The sequence below is a fragment of the Hyaena hyaena genome, unplaced genomic scaffold (genome assembly GCF_003009895.1).
Source record: "Hyaena hyaena isolate Hyena2069 unplaced genomic scaffold, ASM300989v1 scaffold_1971, whole genome shotgun sequence".
Classification (NCBI taxonomy): domain Eukaryota; kingdom Metazoa; phylum Chordata; class Mammalia; order Carnivora; family Hyaenidae; genus Hyaena; species Hyaena hyaena.
In genome coordinates, this window is record NW_024082607.1 from 115,793 (window position 1) to 137,722 (window position 21,930).

At 45.2% G+C, this 21,930-nt stretch overlaps 1 long non-coding RNA gene across 1 annotated transcript in view; it reads right to left on the reverse strand.

The window, feature by feature from the left end:
• The window catches only part of LOC120227048, a 128,272-nt gene extending 106,710 nt beyond the window's left edge, over window positions 1-21,562 (reverse strand). Inside the window, exon 1 of the long non-coding RNA XR_005527160.1 lies at window positions 21,131-21,562. This is a non-coding gene — a long non-coding RNA (uncharacterized LOC120227048). The remainder of the gene's footprint in view (window positions 1-21,130) is intronic.
• Window positions 21,563-21,930: the final 368 nt, after the last annotated feature.

Here is a 21,930-nt window from a genome sequence, read left to right on the forward strand (position 1 = left end):
CTAAGTAGACTCTCAAAACAACCTCAAAATGACTTAGGGATTTAGGGAACTTCAGTAACCATCCCTTACAGCACCTTCACATTCTAGTGAAGAAACTCAAGCCCAGGGAGGTGCAGTGGCCTGCCCAAGAATACACAGGAGGCCAGCATAGAGCTGAGAGCAGCACACAGGGCTTTCCAGACCGGAGACATGTGCCTCTGTACCATACTGCAGCTATAGTGCTACAAGCCAGCCAGCAGACTTGAGATCTCTACTGACATCCAAAACAGAACAGCCTTCTACTGCTGATATTTTGGGGTGAGTCCCCCTCCAAAAAAATATAATCATATGCAAATTTCCTTTCAAGGGCTGAGCAATATCTGGAAAGCACAGCCCCAACTACAACTAATATAGGGTTAAAAGCCCTGACACTTGAAGAGATAAATTACCTCCTTTGTTCTTAACCTCTACAAAGGCTCTCCAGGAATTTGCAAAGTTCTCACCATAAGCTGATGTATGGGGAGATAAAATTGAATCCAACAGCCCAGAAATGGAAAAGTCCCAGAGAACAAAGCCTCATGAGTACACATATCAAGAGTCTCAGAAGGAATGAATAAAGCATTTACCTGGACACAGAACTATTTAAATGCATAAGAATTTAAAAGTCTTGGCATGGGGAAAAAAATGACACCCACCAGAGTATTTGCAGTCCTAAAGGAATTGCCCTTCTGCTCTACATTAGAGATTTGGGGTTGGATTTCATGGTGCCATTTCTGGCTCAGGTCCTGCCAAATCTAGACTTCTATGGTCCTAGGGGCTCTGGGAAACCTCAGGGAGCACATGATTGCATACTTGGCTATGTGTCTGACATAAAGGACCTCATCTGAGCAGCTGCCTTGGTCTTTCTCACAGGGAAAACTAAAAGCTAAAGGCAAAGTCACAAACACACTATTCCACGCCTAGCATAATGCTAGATAAAATAATTAGGATGGTCTGAAAAAAGTCTCAGTCAGAAAATTACCCCTGTGAATAACAAATCAAATAAATACATCAAAACAAACTAGGTGAGACATACTAAATGGCTATAAGAGTTTAGAAACTGAGTAGAGAGAAGAAATTAGATGATCTGCTTTTGGATTCAAGAGACTTGCTGGGTGGCAAGAGAAGTGGGGAGGAGGAAGCACTCTGGCAACAGTTTACCAGAGTTCTGCAAACCCAGTACCCCTCTAACAATCCAATTGTCCTGACTCAAAAACCAGACATTACAATCGGATTCTATAAGAATTATAGAGAATTAAATTGTATAACCAAGTCTGATGTGTGCCCTCCACTAGAAGTGATACATTACAGAATCTGTTGGGAAATGCTAAAAATCATTTCTGTTATTGATTTATGTAAAAGTTCTTGGCAAATGGAATCCAAATCCCACATACACGCACCAAAAGAAGTAGCTGTTACAAGACATAATGTGGAAGTTTAGCATTTTACCCTTTGGGATGAAAAATTCATCAGACTTCTTAAAGTTCCAAAGGTTCTGAAGGCTAGTGGTTAACTGATAAGATACTAGCCATAATCCCACTAATTAAAGAGCTATATTCAACTAGACTATAGACAATAAGCTGATAAAGAAACTTTAGCAGGAACTCCTGGTAGCGGTAAGCCACAAAGCTGAACTTAAAGTAAATAAATGTTAATCAGGACTTCCAGAATTTCAGGTTACAGGAAAAGAACACATAACCATTCTCAGGGGAACCTTATCATCCATCTCACAAAGCTTCAACTGCTGGGATACAAATTAATTCATTGGTGGATAGCATAGCCTAGACTACCCTGGTGCACACAGGTCAGTTGACCGATGGTTCCAACTGTGGGAAAGGTCCCTGATCTGGTGTCTGGAGTCAGGCATAGTATGGTAAGACTGGCTGGCTGAGCACCATGCAACTAAGGGCTACCTTCTAGGGAAATGCCTAGGAGGTCCATTCTGAGTATCCACTAAAACCTACAGGGAACCATCAGGGTTGGGGCTGAAAGGAAAACTATCCCAGAGCTTCCCTCCAAAGTTTTCCCAGCAAACTGCCCCGCAGTCAGGTGAAGGACAGTCAGCATTTTCTCCATTTGCTTCCAGAGGCTTCTGCAACCTTTATATAAATCAGAAACTGGAAAATGGGGCAGAGATCAGGAAGTGGTACCATAGCTAATACTACAAAGACTCAAGCCTCTCATATGCAACCATCTCTACCCAGCCTCAAGTTTCCTGTTGCCTAGGAACAGACACAAAGCATGCTGGGAGAAGTGTCTTAAGTATCCAGGTGCAGCCTCTGTGGCCATCTAAGCCAATTCTTGACCCAAGACTGACTTTACTCGTCTATCTGAACTTGCATTTGGCTACAGACCTAGGGATTTCCCCGTTTTGCACATGGCAGACACTCCCTGGGAAGGGAAAAAATTAATTTGACACAAGCAATCAATCCCACTGGAATGTTTGTGCACACTGAGCCAAGCAGAAATGGATCCTAAAGGGAGCACTTCTGGGAGGTGATGGGAATTTTAATGCTGAAAAATGATATTGTGTCGAGAACCCAGTATTGATGGAAGCAGCACACGCATATGCATCCAGAGCATAAGCAACTACACACACGTGCACACAAGCACATATATGCACACACAAAGGCATGCACACTTGCCATCCTCATGGGAGAAGATATCTGTGTGTATAATTGTCCACCCTTCAGTCATTTTGTTTATGTTTTGTATTCAAAATGTTTAAAGAAGTGCAATAATAGAACAGTGCTAACTCCCTTCACAGTAAAAAGCTCTGGTAGCTTATGAAATGTTGCTAGGATTCCAGTGTGACTTCTGTGGTGCCAGGCTTGGTGAAAGCACCATCGCCCTTTACCCACAACCAAAGCTAAAACCCTGTTGATTATCTGACACTTTACCTCCCCTTCAACCTTACATCAACTTGACCTGAAATCCACCACCATTACATCCCTTGTATCATCAACTATCTTTCAGTAGTTTCCTAACTAGAATTTTCATCTCCAATTGTGTCCCTTCCAACATTGTGCTGGCCTAAGTTATAATTTTTATTCTATCACTTCAATCCCTTATGATTCCCCACTGCTCACAGGATAAAATCCAAATCCTGGAATATGAAAATCCAAAATCTCACATGTTTCTCCAGTCTCTCTCACCCTATAACCTCTAACTCTCCATGACCTTGTACAATTCTCTGCCTTTGCCCACCCTTCTCCCTCTGCCAGGAATGCCCCTCCCCACGCTGTCACACTGGATAATGAACTCCTCTTCCAATTGCCATTCAAGCACATTTACTCTATGACCACCACTACAGCTGCCTAAATAGGCTTCCCCACACCCTGGTCTGTGTTCCTGCATTCCATTGCATAGTCATACCATGTACCTGGAATGTTTTAGTGTACTTTTCAAAAATGGAGTGTTTCCCTCTATTAAAATATGAGTTTTCTGAAGGTCTAGAGAATGCGCAGGAAAGGAGAAGGAGTTCTGGGTAGAAGGAAACCTAGAAGAAAGCCAAGATACCTGCTTAATTGCCTAGTGCCTCCTTTTGAGATGATGTGGCTGGGCTGGGTTTGCACATGCCCTAGGAAATGAAGGTTTTGGATTGCTTTCACTATCTTCTCTATCTTACTCAATAGAAGAAAAGTTCAAGGACATGAGCTGGCAGGAAGATCATTAAGTTAGTCCTCCCTGTGCCTTGGCAGAGCAGCTCTGATGGGGCCTTGATGAAGGCATTATCTATGGTATTGAAGTATATCTCTAATTATAGGCTTGGGATCCAAAGGAACAAGCTGAGAAAGGATAGCCTTTTCCACACAGGCCCAGAAATCCCAGAAGCTTCATCCTTCTTTCAAAAGATTCTAAAGGCCAAAATAGTTTGAGCCCACTTGCTGACCACCAGGATGATTCTCCCCAAGGAAATTAGAGCCCGTCTTCCCCAGGCAAGAATGCTGGGTCACCTATGAGCTCTGGCACCAGGTGGACTAAGCAGTCTCAAGCTGCAGAGACAGAAAGCCTCAGAAGGATGGAAAGACTTCACAGAACCAGGTTACTTACCACCTGGTTTCTATCCCTGCTGGCTTTTCTGTTGTCTAATTGGCTCAGAATGTTGTAGATACATTCAAGGCCACTTAGCTCAATACTCTCAGAGGTCTCAGAGAGGGAAAGGGATTTACCAAGTTTATCAATAACAATACTGTTCTCCTGGCACCAAGCCCACTCCTCTTTCCTCTTGGACCCAACCATCTGACACCATATTTACCTGCTTTTTTAATTTCTGCTCTGTGCTTTCCTGGTCTGTCTGATTTGCCAGTCTCCCAGTTTCTGCCACCTTCACAAAGACCAAAGTTCCCATTTTCCCTGGTCAAGATAGAAACACTGATCATAGCCACTAAGACTATTTGAACCCCAGAGCCTTGCAGTGGAAACACCATATAAAACACAGAAGCTTTCCTGTGCTAAAAGGGATAACAGAATTTTAGTTATAGACAACAAACAACTCCATCACAGAAGAAGGAGAGCAACAGCCCTCAGTTGTACATCATTTCTCTATTTATTATCAATTTAAATTGATCTTGTTTACCATGGCCTTTCTGTAGAATATATGTTCATGGAAACTTAGACTGATGCTAACAGAATTAGCTTTATTTGGAAAAAGCAAAACTACCTAGAACTGGCCATTTTAGAAGAGCAGATCCAAGCAAGGTAAGGGGCGCCAGGCCCATTACGTCCTCTACCTCAAACATCAGTCATGTTTACCAGACTGAAACACCAACCTCTGGGAAAGCAGGATTCAGCAGTGCAACTCTGTATATAATCCACTGCCACTCTTTCACCTTCCAAAGACTGGGAGTCCCTTGAAGACAGAGGCTGTACCATACTTCCATTTGTAGTACAGTGCAAGGGATGTCAGAAGTGCTCACTAAAGGCCTTCAGGAAGACTCAACATCATCATATCCTGGCATGTTTACATGCACACAGACATACACATGTATGTAGATGGAATCCTAAAGAAGACAACTTTAGAAGCTCCATTTCTAAACTTTTTTTTCCCAAAGTTATTGCTTTAATTAGGGTAATACTCTTCAAAATATAATGTATTTTTCTCCTTACATATAATTACCTTCCCCTTATGCTGCCCAGAAGCGTCTATTTACCTCATAGAAGTTTAGGTTAGTTATAGTAGATTGCAAAGAGAAAGCATCAATGTTCAGCTACTAACACCCAGGATAGGAGTTTGTTAGTATGCAACTTGAATTCTCAAACTGCCATTAACATACCAAGATCCAGACTGGGTGGACTTAACCACTGAGATCACTTTAAATGAGAGGTAAAGAGTACTCTGGGGATACCTGGGTGGCTCAGCCAGTTAAGCATCCAGCTCTTGATTTCAGCTCAGGTCATGATCTCAAAGTTCATGAATTCGAGGCCCTGTGTAGGGCTGGCTTTGAGCTGTCAGTGCAGAGCCTACTTGGGATTCTCTCTCTCTGCCCCTCCCTCCTTCATGCATGCATGCATACATGTGTTTCCTCTAGAAAGAAAGAAAGAAAGAAAGAGAAAGAAAGAAAGAAAGAAAGAAAGAAAGAAAGAAAGAAAGAAAGAAAGAAAGAAAGAAAGAAAGAAAGAAAGAAAAAGAAAGCAAGCAAGCAAGCTTAAAAGATGTGACATAAGAGAGATTCTTGCCTTGAAGGAAGGATCAAACATCAGGGGAATATGGGAAATTTCAGTCTAGGAAATCAGACACCAGGGTCTTGGTTTCCTCCTATATGAACACCTCAACACCCGATAGGTTTTAGGGAGGCAGCTTTAGAAAAGAAGATCTCAATAGGCGTGAAGACACTGGAGAACCCTGAGGCCACCCCTGAGGAAGCAGTGGGCCTGTAGGAGAATGCCTACCAGCCACATACCATGATCTGTATGGTGTGGAGGTGAGGGTATGAAAGCAGAGCACTGGCCAAGGTGGGTACCTATTTAGGTGAGCCAGGTGTAGAGCTTCTGACTTCTCACAGTTGGCATTGACTGAGCTGAGAAACCACATACTTCTTTGTTCCCTGATGATGGTACTCAGAGAGTCAGTGACCAAAGGCTTGGGGTCAGAACACTGAGGCTGTCACATGCAAGGACTTTGACTCCGTGCAGGGACTTTGACTCCATAGGCAAATAGTCAGAATATGAATGTTAGTGCTGAGCATCAACAAAATACCCCCAAAAGCAGGACAGGTCTAGCCACACCTTTGCCAAATACCAGTACAAGCATCAGACCAGACCAGACTAGTCATTATACGGTAGCTCCAAGCACCCTTCTCTCCCTTCCCCCACCTCTACACACCCAGACCCCATACTGAAGAGAAGTGGGAGAATGGGAGAAAATCTGAGTGACTGAGTAATTTATCTGAAAAAAACAATCATCCAAAGAAACTAGTCCAGAAGAGAATGGAAAAAAACAAAAAACAAAAAACAAAAAAACTTCATATACTAATAACTAGTTAAGGTAGCTTAGGGTCTCATGAGAAAGATTAGCTCCACATTAGAACATTTAAAAGCTATGTTTTCTTTGCACATTTGGGTAATAAGGAGAAAGTGTGCAACTGAGCCACACTGTCACCCGTCAGAAAGAAAACCTCCCCCATTCTGGGCAGTTAGACGAGCCACTCTTCCACTCTTATACACATGTCTCTCTTCCAAAAGCAAATGGAACATATCATGAAACATTTCACTCCATCTCTAGTGCTGCCAATTTCCTACCAGACATGAAAAAATGTACAGTCCTCAAACATAGTACGGGCTGTCACTCCCATCCAAGTCCCCTAGCTCAGCTTTCAACCACACTCAAAACCAAGGGAGAGCTCAGAGAAAGGCAGCTGACGAAAATTCCTTTCATTTAGTCAGCAATTTTGTTTGCCCACAGTGACTTCCTTAAATTATCCCACTTTATCTCATACTCTTCTTATGAGGTATGGCAAGACAAGTATGTTTACCTCTTTCTTCAGATAAGGAAACAGAGGCCCCATCTGTAAAAAAAAAAGACATGTTAACTGGCTTGGCCAAGTCACAGAGCTAATTAATGGCAGGAAGAACTTCTAGTCAAATACAGACTATCGCTTTTGCACACACAACCTAAAACACTTCCATACCTGTGGTATTGGAATTAACTTTCACTCAAGCCCACAGAACACACTGACTTTTTTTTTTTTTTTTTTTGGCTAATTATGACTACAAATCCGGCTCCTAAGTCACTTAAAGACACACAGCAAAAGAGGCTAATGGCCTAGACCACTTATTTAAATGTCACTAACAAAAGTGTCCTTACATATTACACAGAGTGTTATCCTTCAGAAAACAGGGACTAGCTGTCCTCCCTCTCTTCTGAGGATAAAAGCAAAGAACATCCTGAACCTATGATTGGTTGTCCTACAGTCACCTTTGAAAAGGACCAAATAATGGGTGACCCTTCTTGCTACTCTTTGGACAAAATAATGTCCCAGATCAAACACTGGTCTGCAGAAAAGCTGGGTTATAAATGTCCATCATTAGAATGGTTAAATAAAATGTGGTGCATCCATATAACAGAAAGTAGCACAATTCTAAAACAAATGAGGTAGAGTTATATGTACTGACATGGAAAAATGTCTAGGATTATAAAGTGATAAAAGCAAGTTGCAGAATAACAGATATAGCCTGATTCTCTTTTTGTTAAGTGCAGTAAGAAAGAAAGCTATACATTTGTATAAACACGTACTTGTATAGGCACCAAGCATGTATATCTGCTGAATTTATCTTAACATCAGGGAGGAGAAGAGAGAAAGAGTATTTCCTTTTGACCATAGATACTGTACTTTTGTTTTGCATAAATATTTTTTCAACAATAAGCATCAATGCCTTTACCATTCCAAAAAACCAACAGATCCTCTGTCTTCAGACATTATTCCCATATAAAGGTTAATTGGCTTATGAATGTCTTACTTTGCTCAACAGATATGTGTATAGTGGTATATCATACATTTATATTAACTGGGAAAAATGGCCTCATTTAGGAAAAATTCTATCACGCCCTAATTTGTTTTTCACCTTAATTTGATGATCAAAAAACAAACCATAGATCAAGGGAGAGAATGCACATAGGAAACAAGACCACAAGGAAATATCTCAAACTAACAAGCAGGGGCTTTCTCCGGACGATGAGATTACAGTGACTTTTCTATCCTTTATACTCCATCATAGTTTCCAAATACTCTACAGTAAGTCTGCATTGCTTTTATAATAGAAAAATAAATGTTCTATTTTTATAATAGAATCAAATCTCTCTAAATGCAACCTTGTTTACCACTTATTTAAATTATCTTTTAGCTTATTGGCAATAAACACATATTAAATGAATCAGTGAAAGAGCGAAACTCCCTTTCTGATTGATCTCCAATTAGCCATTTTTTCCTATATAAGTCCCCCAAACTCAATAAGACCATAAACTCTTCAGAAACAGGGACCATTTGCTGCCTATCTTTAGAAGCACCCTTAATACCTAGCATAATACTTGGCACATGGCAGACACTCACTTGATATTGATTAGCTAATCCATTTGTGTGTTTGAACTTTCTACATGGGTTTCTCTGAAAAAGAGTACAGTTTCAGTTTTCCAGTGATTATGATATACATGAATATTGTAAGCAAGCAATAAAAGGGGTCCCTTCTAATTAATCCAGAAGCAACAAGAGCTGTGATATATTTCATAGTCAATATTGATTTCATAAGTCTTTTTAAGGTAGAACTGCCCATCCATACAAAAAAATGATTTATTTCCTTAGCATAGTGTTTCATTATAAAACTCCCAGATGACCTACACACCAATAAATAGCTCTTAAAAAAAAATCAAGACAACAAATACTAAATAAGCAAGTATTAACCGCAAGGCACTGATCTGGGTGTTGAGAAGAATACAAACAAGTCCAAAACAAAAGGTATGTACAGCCTACATGGGGAAATCAGACATGACTGTTTGATCCAAAAGGTCTTAGCGTCATCAGTGTTCAGTAAGGTTTGGGGAAGAGGCTAGTTTCCAAACAAGTCTGTTGCACACCTCATCCCTACCCTGGACATCTTGTCCAAGTCACACTCAAGAGTCCACTGTTGTCACATCCACTCCAGAGCCTCCAGGGCTAAGCAAGATGCAGAAGCCTGCACACTCAGTCCACTCTAAACTCCAATGGACAGATCATTTTTCATGCAATTCTCACTGATTCTCCAGCAAATAGATCCATTTCATCTCCTCTCTTCTCAAGCTCTCAGCATCCCTCAGTCTGTCAGATAAGCTTGGCTATCTGAAGATGGAGGTCAGTTTAATAAAAGCTCTAGCATTTGACCTATAACAACCTGGTCTTTTCCCACAGCTACGGAAGAACAACTGTCCCTCCATTCCAGAGATAACCTCTTAATTGGGAATCTCATGTTTGACATGGGGCTCTATCTCAGGACTGAGATCCTGACCTGAGCTGAAATCAAGGGTCAGACGCTCAACTAACTGAGCCACCTAGGCACCCCTAAAAATATTTATTGAAGTACAATGTTTATGCATAAAACTGCACACATAAATTTACAGGTCTCTGACATTTCACAAACAGATCACACCTGTGATCAAAAAACAGAACACTACCTGTACTCCCAAAATGTCCTTTCAATTGCCATTTTCATTTTCTCCTTACTTTTACTGCCAAACTTCTCCAAAAGTGGTCTGTCTTCATTTTCACCACCTCCTCATCTATTTCAGCCTAGCCAACCCCTCTTCACTGAATCCAACATCCATCCAGGTGAGGCTGTTGATCCTTCCTCTATATGTTCAAAGTACAACACCCAATCCTTGTTACGGCACCTACTATGCTACAACGCAATTGTTTGCTTATGCATCGGTCAATCCCACTAAACTGTTACCCTCCTTTGGGAAAGATTATTTCTAACTTGTTTGTGTATTCCCACTGCCTGGCACTTGGTAGGTGCACAGTTGGTGTTTGACACTTAAATGAATGAGTGCAAGAATGAATAAAGAGATTCAGTCTCTGAAATCTGATTTCTCCTAAAATTCATCAGTTCTTTGTCCAGTTCTTATCAAAAGTAATGATGATATTTGGCTGTCAAAACTCAGTGATTGGGATCAGAAAGAATAGCTAGAAAATTGTTCTAATATTTGGTTAAGCATTTTCTTTATATCTAAGTACCTGAGCATATTAAGTGCCAATGCACTGGGGTAGAGAGAAGAGACTTAATATCTTGCACCCACCCTAAAAATTAAAGCTGTGACATTACTCCCAATGGCACTCTGTCCTTCCATGGCCATATATCCAACATGGAGTCCTGGCAGCCTTTTCCCCCAACTGCTTCTGGAGCCACTCCTCTCTCTCTTCACAACAACCTTTCGAGGACAGTAAGAAGTAAGAGACAGGAATCCCCCCGGAGACCCCAGACTCCTCCTCCCAGCCCCCTTTTGTCACATCCAATTAACCATCTGCCAGTCTCCCGGGCCTCCTCCTAGGCCCACTGTCCAGCTGCCATCTCAATACTGTTCCCCCACCCCCACCCTCCTATAGATGGCCATTGTCCCTCACTGCAGGGTAAGAGTGTAAAAGGCAGGATTTTAGCTACATTCCCAGTCCCTGCCTGCCATGCCCTGGAATAACTGTAATTGCAAGCTCAAAAATTCCATCCTTATCTATCTCTGCACTGTTAGGGAGGGAAGGAAGGAAGGAGGGAAAGCAGCTATTGAAGCATCATAATTTTTATCATTTGGACAATGTAAAGATTTATCTAACTAGTAATATAATTGTAATATGTATGTAAAATTGTCATACATATACAATTATAATCTATTATAATATAAATGCCCTATTACTATTTATAATATACACATAACTGTCACAATATATATCTATAAACATCAAGCAATTCTGAGAGGTAGGAATGTTTTTAACCCATTTTACAGATGAAGAAACTGAAGCTTACACAAGGCCACACAGCTAAGATTCTGGGACCGAGCTACATCTAAAGAAACTCCCACTTCCTCTTAATCTAGGGACTCTAGACCCAGTCCCACAGAGCCCACCTTACCCTGGATTCCTACTTCCCCTCCCTCTGGAAGGCCACCTAAGACCCCTGACTTGATAACAGCTCTTGGGTTTGCCCCTAAAGTGAGAGCCAGAGGAAGTGCTTTCAGGCCAAAGGAATGGGTGTGCTCACTGGCATCTTCCCTCTTGTGTGAAGGGTTTCCTAATCATGGAGAAGAATGTGCAAGAGGCTCTCCCATAATCCCATAATCCCTACTCTGCTTCCTTTTTCTACTGAGACTTCTAGAAACCTTAAGAAAACTCTAGAAATTTAAGAGCAGGTCCCCCATCCTTGACAGATATACTACCTGATGACCAGGCTGAACCCCTACTCAGGAAACCATCTGACACCTTCTTACATAAGTCCACCTCCCTCTCTCCTCTTCTCACTCACCCTCCAGCCCAGGTACTTGCCTCTCCACCTAATACTCTGCAGGAGATACTTCTGTAGACCCCACCATTGGCTGAAGCAAATCCCACCTCAGCCTATAAGAGGAAGCCACCAGCACTTCAAAAAGGATTGCTAATTTGATATCTCCCAGCCAGCTCCCCAGCTTCTCTGCCCAAGGGCCTACTAGGGCCATACCAACCCAGCCTGTCCACTTCACAGCTACCCTCAGTTCATGCTACACCCAAGCACACCACCAGGAGCCCCTGGACCTCCAACCAGCTGATGCTCCCTCTAGTGGGGCTGTTGATCAGGCACATTACACCCTCAGCCAAGGTCCTTTCTGGCCAGCTACTCTACTAAGGTCTGCCTACCCCACCCCCATCTTTGGCCCAAGGCTGACTCTCAGCTGACCTTGAGATCCACCTCTCCAGACCCATCCAGGACCTTCCTCCATCCATATTTCTCTCTTTCCTAAATATTCATTCTCTTCCTCATGTCTGCCTTCTCCCTCTTCCCCACCCCTAGGTACTCATGTATCTTCCCTACCTAAAAAAAGCCTCCCCTCAACTGCTACCCATCTCCAACTACCTCACTATTTTTAACCTTCCCTTCACAGCCAAACCTTTCCAAAGAGTCATCTCTATGCACTCCCACCACTTCCTCCCCTCCACTCACTCCCCATTCCCCTTGCAATTTGAATTCCACCTCCCCTACAGGATTGAAACTGTTCTTGCAAAGGTTACCAATGACCCCCCAGTTTCCATAACCAAGTCTGTATGCTCAGTCATCATCTCCCTCAACCTCTCTGCAGCATTTTTCTCCAAGCACTGCTCTCCCTGGTTCTCCTCCAGCCCTGTCCTTGGCCCTCTGCCCTTAAGTCTGTATATGCTTTTCATTTATTATCTCATCTACTCTGATAGCTCCAGCCACAACTTTTTACGGATATCTCCCAAATCTATATTTCTGGCTCTGGCCTCCCTCCAAAGTTCCAGATTCCCTTCCTTACCCGCCTACAGAACCAACACCTCCCCTAGCTATTTCACTGACACCTGAAATGCAACATGTCCCAAAGTAAACTCCCAAATCCTCCCTCTCCTCCTGCCTCCCTATAGCTGCTCCTCCTCTTCCTAACTCCTGATTTTCATTTAGGGTACCTCCATTCCCCCTGTCACCCAGGCTCTAGGCTTTGGTATAATCCTTGACTACTGCCTCTTCCTTGTCACCTCTACATTCAACTTACCAAGTCCCATAGACTCTATGTCCACAAGGTCCCTCACAGCCATTCCCCCTCCTCTCCATTTCCACTGTGGCATCTCAAGTTCAGAGCCCCCTAACCTATCACAGTGGCCTCCTAATCCAGTACTTGCCAAAAGTTCCTCCCCCATTCCATTCAACCCTTCATGGAGCTGCCAGATTTATCTTCCTGATCATGCCTCCACTCCATCCAGAAATTTTTAGTGGCTCCCAAAAGGAAACTGCAGATAAAGACCAAACTCCTTGGCCTGCCATTTAAAGCCCGTTAGGATCTGGGAGTCCAGTAAATGCTTGGTAAATGTAACAATCAATCAACCTGGTCCCAACCCCCTTCTGAGTTTTATCTCCCATTGATCCTCCACCTGCATTCTCTGAGTCACATTAACTGGACCATTTACTGGCCCAAATACGCCATGGGTCCTTGTACCTCCTTCTAACACCATTCCAACCTAGGAACACAACACTTTCTGTCCTCCCCATCTAAATCCCACCCATCCTTCAAGCCTCAGCTCAAGAAGTAACCACTTGACAGTACAACTCATCAGCCGCTTTTCACTTTCCTACCTGCTTATCCCTTGTATCCATGTTTTCTAGTGTCCAATTCCCTCCTAATAACGCAAAAAGGGAGGAGACAAAGCTAATTCTCCAACAGTTTCTTCTCTACTTCCTTGAACTAATTCCTCTGTCCTCCCAGCTTATTCTTTCTGTTCCCTCACTCCTCAGTAGACACGATTTCAAGCAACTCTATTGATCCAACAGTCCTGTGGCCGTCAATCATTTCCTAGTTATTTTGCTGCCAGTCATTCACACACAAAGGAGTGGCAGGAGGAGTCTGAACTGCATGCAGACAGAGAAGGTGCAGGAAAGGATTGATTCATTGCACCCACCTGAGGCTTGGCAGAAGCAAGAACTCCATTCTCACTGGGTCCCTCCAGAAGGCACAGGACCATGTGCCAGGATCTGGAGGGCTGGGGGGGTTGGCATTTTTGTACTTTCGTGGAAGGGGGAGAGAACAGGAGTGTCCTGGCCTGTTGTAAGAAGGGTCCCCCATCCAGTCTCTTTGGGAAACCAAAACTGAGAAGGACTGCTTTCTTCCTGGAAAAAAGGAAAGGGAAGGTCTTTTCCTGGACTGGAAAGGTCTCATAGAGGTCAGATTAAATAAAATAATACTTGTCAGGAGAGGCACTTAGAGTAATAGAATGTTCAATTTAGAAGGAACTATCTACATATATTTGGATGGAATTATATAGAACTGTACAACATAAAGATACCTCACATATAGTACCTTACTTGAATCTCTCAGCAGCCCTATACAGGAAAGGGAAGAGGGGTTATCAGCCTCATCCTACACAGATATTAAGGTCACTTGCCTAAGTCATTCAGAGAAGTAGAGCTCAAAGGGGAGTGTTCATCTCCTGCTCCCCTGCCTGACCTTCTCAGCCTCCTTCACAGGCTTTTCCTTCCTTTCCTACCCCTTATATCCAAGTGCTCCCTGAAGGGGTATATTTATATACATTTCCCTTCCTGCTCTATATTCTTTCTTGTAATGATTTTATACACTCCCATAGAACAGTACATGGCTGCAGCAGGTACCCCATAAATATCTGTCAAACAAATGATTGATTGAATGAATACAAGACAGCTGAAGCCCAAACCCCCTCACCTTCTGATTCCACACACGGGCTCCCTGCACTCCATCGCACACCTCTCTGGCACCCTCTCCCACCTCATGGAAAAAATCCTACACAACACCTCTTCTGGAGACCACCCCCCGGCCTCTGTGTAAGCATATTCACTTAATAATTAAATCAGCAGGAACAACAGGGCAGGCAGCTAGGATGTATTATGCTACCACTGTGTGTCAGAAATGGCTAGATGCTGTTTACACCTGTTTTTTCCTGTTTAGTCCATCCAACCTGTGAAATAAGCATTCTTAATCCCATTTTGCAGAAGACTGAAAATGAGAGAGATTAAATAATTAACCCAAGATTTACCCCTGGTTAGTGTCAGGCCTAGCTGACCCAAAGCCCATGATCTTCTAGCTATTCCAGGGTCAATGTCAACACTATTGATGTCTGGGGACTATAAATTCTTTATTGTCCTGTGCATTATAAGATGCTTAGCAGCACACTCAACCTCTACCCACTAGATGCCAAGGTGTGACAATAAAAAAAAACTCTCCAAATATTGCCAAATGTTCCCTGGGGGACAAAACTGTTCCCACCTGAGAACCACTGGACTGTACCATACTGCCTACTCCTGGAAGCAGAAAGAGATCTATAAAGTAAAAGTGTTAATTCTCTAACATCTGAGAAGGACTCCTAGTTCACCAGTTCTAGTGTTTTACTGATATTTACAGTCACATAGATTTTTATTACTTCTCACCTAATTTCTTTCTATTGCTACAGGCTTCAGTTTGTCCCAACACTTCTTTCATTTCCCCCAAAAGATTTTCAAATACAATTGGACAGAATGTGCCAATAATCAAGCTACTGATGACTGGTGGCACAGGATGAAGCAAAACCTCCCAAATCTTATGGTGTCCTTGGGTGTCATTGATATGTTCTAAAATAATTAATGTAGAAATTGCCTGCATAAATAAAATATTAGAAATATTAACAACATTCCATCTCCAGAAAAACGAAGTCCTCTCCATACTCCCCAAGAAGTTCCTGGAAAGTGATGTGACCTAAAGCCCAACTCATGGTGGGTGGAAGTAAAAGAGAATCAAAATGGAAAACAAACATGAATTAAGCATCATCCTGGAGCATCACATCAAGCACAGTGTCAAAAAGAGATGTTTTCCTTTGCTGCAGAAGAAACCACTCAGTGCTTGGCACTGCACAGATGGAGTGATGATATTTACTCAGAGAATTTTTGCACACAATAGGTGTTACTTCAGAATAACATCTTCTTGATGATCAGGACATAATGATGTCCAGTTCCTCTGTCTAGGCAGAATAAAGTTATCATCTGAGACAAAAAGTTTAAAGAATCGTATAGTCAATACCAATATACCACCACCTAGATTCAACAACTGCTTATACTTTACCATGTTTGTTTTATCTATATTAAGAGGAGGTGACTTATTTTTGTTTTTGATGAACTGCAAGGTTTTTAAAATATCTTTTTCCTAACATGCAAAGAACAAGTAACTTCAATGGGGGAGACAAGCCTTATGTGTATGAAAGAGCTAAAAACAACACAATGCCACTGATGAAGTAGGAACATGAGTATAGACAAGTGAGTGTTTTAGAATTTCAGAGGAGACAGTTGGTCCTGTGAGCTCTGAATGCTCCCAGAAGAAGGTGGGGCTCAAGTCTTTGGAGACTGAGTTGAATTTAGAGAGTGGGGGTACAAGAATAGATGGTACCCTTGGAAAGTGAGAAAAGCAGCCTGGCTGGAACTGAGCTATGAAGTATGGACTTGACCCTGAGACACTAGGGAGTCACTGTAGGTTCATAAACCAGGCAACAATGTGATGAAATTAGTGCCATCGTACCTACAGGTGCCAATTTGGAGCGGGGATGAGAGAGCAGATTCCAAGGGACAAGAAAGGAGGTTGTGGGCAGCATAATATGTCCTGGACTAGAGCAGAGGCTGCAGATGAACAGCAGGGGCTGATGATGAAACATAATTCAACAGGATTTGTTAGAGGAAAGAGACTCCTCACAGATGAAACCAAGGTTTTAATTATCATGACTGGGAGAGGGGAGATGCCACTTAACAGAACTAAGGAAGACAAGAGAAAAAGCGAGTGTGGGGAATTGGAAAGACATACAGAGTTGAGTTTGAGGCTGGCATAAGTCCAAGTAGCAGCAAACACTTCAGGTGAAAATGTCCGGACTCGCGGGACCAAAGCTTAACAAAAAGATTAGGTAGAAGATATTTCCATATCAATCTCTTTTCACTTACAACTTTTAACTTTTTTTTCCTTTTAGTCTCAAAAAAAAAAAAAAAAAAAAAAAAAAAAAAAAAAAAATCCTCTGCTCACCAAAGCTAAGTTCTTATTTTTGTTAAGGAATCTACTTTTGTCTAAGCTCTCCAGGTATCTAACTCAACAATTAATCTAGCATCTTCAGTGTTCCCTGTCCACAAGCTTTCTCCCTTCCACCTGCAAACCTCTTCTGACTCCCTGGCAAGAAAGAAAGGGAAGGAAGGAAGGAAGGGAGGGAGGGAGGGAGGGAGGAAGGAAGGAAGGAAGGAAGGAAGGAAGGAAGGAAGGAAGGAACTCCTTTTTTTGATACTAACATTCCTTCTGACTGGCACCCAATCTCTTTTTCCTTTCACTGATAAACTGTGCAAGTAATGGGTTCCTACCCACCATCCCAAATCCCTACTCTGACTCCCTCTTCTAATACTGTGCTCCTGAGAGCTCACAGTGGCCTTGTTTTCATTACAGCCAGTGACACTTACCCAGCACTCCTCTTGCTCAACCTGTCTGCAGCCTGTCTTCACATCAGAACCCACGCTGACTCCCTAGGGATTCCAAGATCAAGTCTCCTTTGCTGCCTTGTTATAAATAAGGGTTTATCCCCAAATTCTAACTTTAGTTCTTCCCCTCTTTCCTCCAGTCTCTCCTTCTGACAGCTGATGTATTTATTCACAAAGCTTCAGCTGCATCCAACCTTGACCCAGAAGCTTTCCAAGTCCACATCGCCACCCCTAATCTCCTGCCCATACTCCTGTATTGAGTCCCATTTCTCTCTCTCTCTCTCTCTCTCTCTCTCTCTCTCACACACACACACACATACACACACACACACACACACACACAAAAAACCTCCACCTGGATGTCCATCAGTCATCTCCAGTTCACCAGTTCTAAAGCCAACATCATTATCTGCCCTGAAATCAGTTCCTGTCCTCAATCAGACCATGTCAGTGGGACACTGTTAGTCCTCTACACTCTCAACCCAGCTACTTCTGTTTCCTCATGGGCTTACTTTTCTTTTCCCCCTATAGCCAATTTGTCAACAAATCCTCACATTTCTGCCTTTGAAAATGTCTCTCAGAGCTGTCCCTGACTCCCCATTCCTTTTGCTACCAACCTAGGGCAAGCCCCCTCCCCCTCAGCTCTGAATCACTTTCCCATCTCCCTGGATTCTTTCTCTCCCTTCTCCCCACTTCATCAGTCATATTACCCCCAGATTAACCTTTCCAAATATCACTTTCTTCAGGATGTACCCTTGCTCAAGAACCTAAAATGACTCCCTACTAACTCTTAATCCAGTCCAAATCCTTCCTTGGACTTCCAAGACTCTCCCTATCTGGTCCTGCCCCACTTACCTATCCCTATTTCCTATTGCTCCCTAACCTACTCGTTCTATTTGGTCAGCCCAGAAACCGCAAGGTCCATGCCCTAAACTCCTATGTGCCTTTTGCCCATGGCATTCCTCCCACTCTGCACCCCCCTTCAAGGACTACTTTTGATTCTACTACATCTATAGTTCTATCAACTTATTTTATAGAACCACATTTACCAAATAATTAATCTCCAATTGAGCAATAATTGTCAAATTCCTTTTAAAAGTTCCTTGAGGTCAAAGACCACTTGGAATATTTCTTTTGTATTCCACAGCACCCTGGACAGCAGAAGGCTCCTAGTAGGAGTTGAAAAGTCCTTATTGGTTTTCTATTCCAATTGGTTTCTATTCCGTTTTGAGTTCCCATATTTCTCCTGCTCAACCTAATGAAAAATGATAAATAAAACTATTGTGACACACTCCAGGCTTGGAACAGAGAATTCCTAAGAAGACAATATGGAATCCACCAATAAGAATAGTGGGTTGGTGTGTGTATGTGTGTACGTGTGTGTGTGTGTGCAGGGACTTGAGATTTAAGGAATTTAGCTTAATCAATTGGTCAAGAGACTTGAAATGCCAAAATAATCAGGAGAGGACCAGTAAGGGACAAAAATGACAGAATTACTTGAAGTATTCCTACTTAGAAGCACACTATGCCAAGGGTTTGACAAAACAATTGCCAGGCTGGTCCTTGTGCATGCAAATTTTTCCACCAGAATGTAGGGGGTAACTTTGGTGCTATGGAACTTTGAAAATGTGTTTGAAGCTTTCTCAGTTGTTCAACTGAATAAATTTATAATCTGTCTAGCTACCAGGTACAGTGCTATGTTCCATAAGGATGGAGAATCAGAAGGGAGAAGGTTACAAAATGTGGCCTTATCCCAGGCTTAAGAATCTCCAGCAAGAGCCTAGGCTTGAGACTAGTGGGGGTGAGATCAGGAAGCAGAGCACAGAGGACCATGTTGGGGGACTCGAAGGGAGGCAGTCCTAGACCCCGCCCCCCAAAGTGTGCATCCCCACTTGCAACTTGTTACAGACCATCAGTCATTTCCAGCCTTATTCACTGAAGATTAAACCTTTCTCTGATTCTAACTGCACATCAGACCTACCCCCCCCAAAAAAAAGCTACCCAAGGAGGAAGGGGAATATCCTCAACAGAAGTCCCACAGGAGACAGACCCCAGTCTGCTATCTATTCTATGATTTGAGCCACACATAAGCCACACATTGGATTTGGAAAGGTCCTGGGAAAAGTAACACATTGGAACATTACAGGCCATTAACACCATTAACACTGTGTGAATTTGTCAGAAATTATCAAGCCTCCAGAAACTGAACTCAGCTCCAAGGGCCTGGGACACGGAATGGACAGGAACTAGTATTTAGATAGTAAGAAAGGGGAAGGAGGAGTGGTTGTCAAAAGATGAAAGTGGGTCCAGAAAAGGAAGGTGGGAAAGGTCACACTCCAAGAGGTTGTTTTCCCTAGAGCTAAGAAAAGGCAGACTTTGGCCAAAGATGAGAGGAAAGAGGGGTGGGGCAGTGGGGGGTGTGAGGGGAGACCTCCTGATGAGTATTTCTGGTTATCACCTAGGCCCCAGAACCTTATAACCTAGATGTCAGGTTATAAACTTAGGTCAGGCACCTCTTTAGAATCCATGCTTTGGGTCCTGGGCAGCGTGTGTGAGTGTGAGACACAGAGACTGACAGAGGTGAGTGGTGGTGGAAATACGAGTGTGTATACAGAACGCTGGTCTAGGGAAAAGGAAGGAAGGAGGGAGGGAAGGCTGGTCCTGAGAAGCAGGAGAGGATAACAGGGGCTTCCTCTACTTTCTCCAGGCCCTGGCATCAGCTCCTGCCCTCCAGCTCTTTTCTCTTCAGACCAGCCAGAAAATGAACATATGGGCCAATCAAGTCTTGACTTCTAAAGCCACAAGTCTCCCCAACAAAGCACCCCACGCTCTTCCCTAGAGACGACCTCTAGGGCAAGGCAATGAGATTAGGAAACAGATGGGTGTGCAGAGAGCCTTCGGAGCTAACCTGATCCTTGACCCCACTGGTTCATGTCCTCTAATCCAACTTACGGGAGGACACGGCAGATGTGCAGGGTCCCCATAACTTATTGGACTCCTTGGGACAAAGATTGCAGACAAAATGGTTCCAGACACCGGAGATGAGGAACTGGTGGAAGCCACAGGTAAATGGGAGATGGGGAATCCCTGGCCACAGGTGGTAGGAGATGAGGGTGGTCTGTGTCCGTTCTGGCGAACGGGCTGCGAAGCCCGGGAACAAGAGCTAGAGACCTGGGGGATGGGAGGCGGCAGGGGCAACAAACAGCTGGAAAGACAGATCTGGGGACTCTCATACCACAGGCAAGCAAAAGATCCAGTGGGTGTGTTGCGGAGGACGCTAACTCACACTTCCAGGAATGAGTGATTCCTAAGAAAAGCTCGCCCGTTCCCAGAACTGGAGGAGGACACGGAGGAGGTCCAAGGCGCCCACCGCCCTCCCAGCCCCGTCTGCCTCTCAAGTCCGAGACGCCGACTGCCCGCACGCACCAGGCTTGACCGTCCTTGGTCCGCCCGGCTCCTGTCAGTCTGCAGCGTGCGCGACTCCGGGTCCCTGCTGCCCCTCTGCGCGCGTCTGGGCCCCGGGCCCCAGAAGGGGTGCCAGCCCCGGGCGGCCGGAGGCTGGCTGACAGGCGCTGGGGGAGGGGGGAGACGAGGGAGGGGCCGGGGCCGCCGGTAGCTGAGCCGCGCGCTGCAAAGTGATCCAACATCGCCCCATCCCCGCGCTCCAGGAGAAGGCGGCCGAGGGGACCGCCTCCCGCCTCCCCAGCACCGACTCCGGCAAGTGGGGTGAACGCCGAGGGGTGCCGGGCTCCCAGCCCCCACCCCTCCCCAAAACGCAAGCAGCATTGCCATAACAACAACAATCTCGGCAACTCCAGTCCGACGACACCGAGGACTGCCCCCCGACACGCACACCCCAGCAACAGCCCTCCTTCCCCAAACTTGTCCGAGACGCCGCGTCCCGAGCAGCAGCCCTCCCCCGGGCCCCCCCGCGCCCTGCCCAGCTTACCTGTCCGGAAAAAGGCGTCTACGTCCGAGTCGGCTGCTCCTCCTTCCTCCGCTGCCCCCTCCGGGGGGTTCATGACTGGGGGAGGCGTCCGTGGGCAGCCGGGGTCGGCCGAGCCCGGGGCCGAGGGCTGCGGGGCGCCCGCTGGGCGGAGGGCGCGGGGCGCAGCGGCCGCGGCCGCAGACCAGGAGTCGCGGCTTCGAGGGCGGGCGGCTCGGGCGGCTGGGACGGAGGGGCTGGGGCAGAGGACGCCCAGCCTCCCTCAGGCGGAGGCGCGCGGCGGGCTGGGGGCGCCTGCCGCCGGCTCCCCCATGGTACCCCTTCCCCGCGGGCGCTGGCCGCCCTGCTGTCTGGCCGGGGCCGGGCCGGGGCCGGGGTCCGGGCTGCCTGGGCGCCCGCTCTTCCCCAGCAGCGGCAGCTGGCTCTTCTCCTCGCCCGTCCGCCTGTCTCTATTGTTCAGCCCTGCTCGGCTCTCCTCTTTATTTTTCCTCCTCCCTCCCACCCTCCCTGTCTCCCTACCTCCTCCCTCCCGCGCTCGCTCGCTCGCTGCCTCCCTCCCTCGCTCGCTCTCTGGCTCCCCCTCTGGCTCCCGCCGCCGCCGCCTCTCCAGCTCCTCCCCCGGCTCCCGCTCCCTCAGTCTCGGCCAACAATGACCCGGACAGCGCGGAGCTGAACTGAAGCTCCGGCCGGGGCCGGCCGCTCACCGCGAGCCCCCGGCGGCGCGGACGCCTCCCTCCCCCGCGGCCGCGCGCCTGCCTCTCCCGGAGCCGAGCCCCAGCAGCGAGCTATTGTTCGGGGCGGCA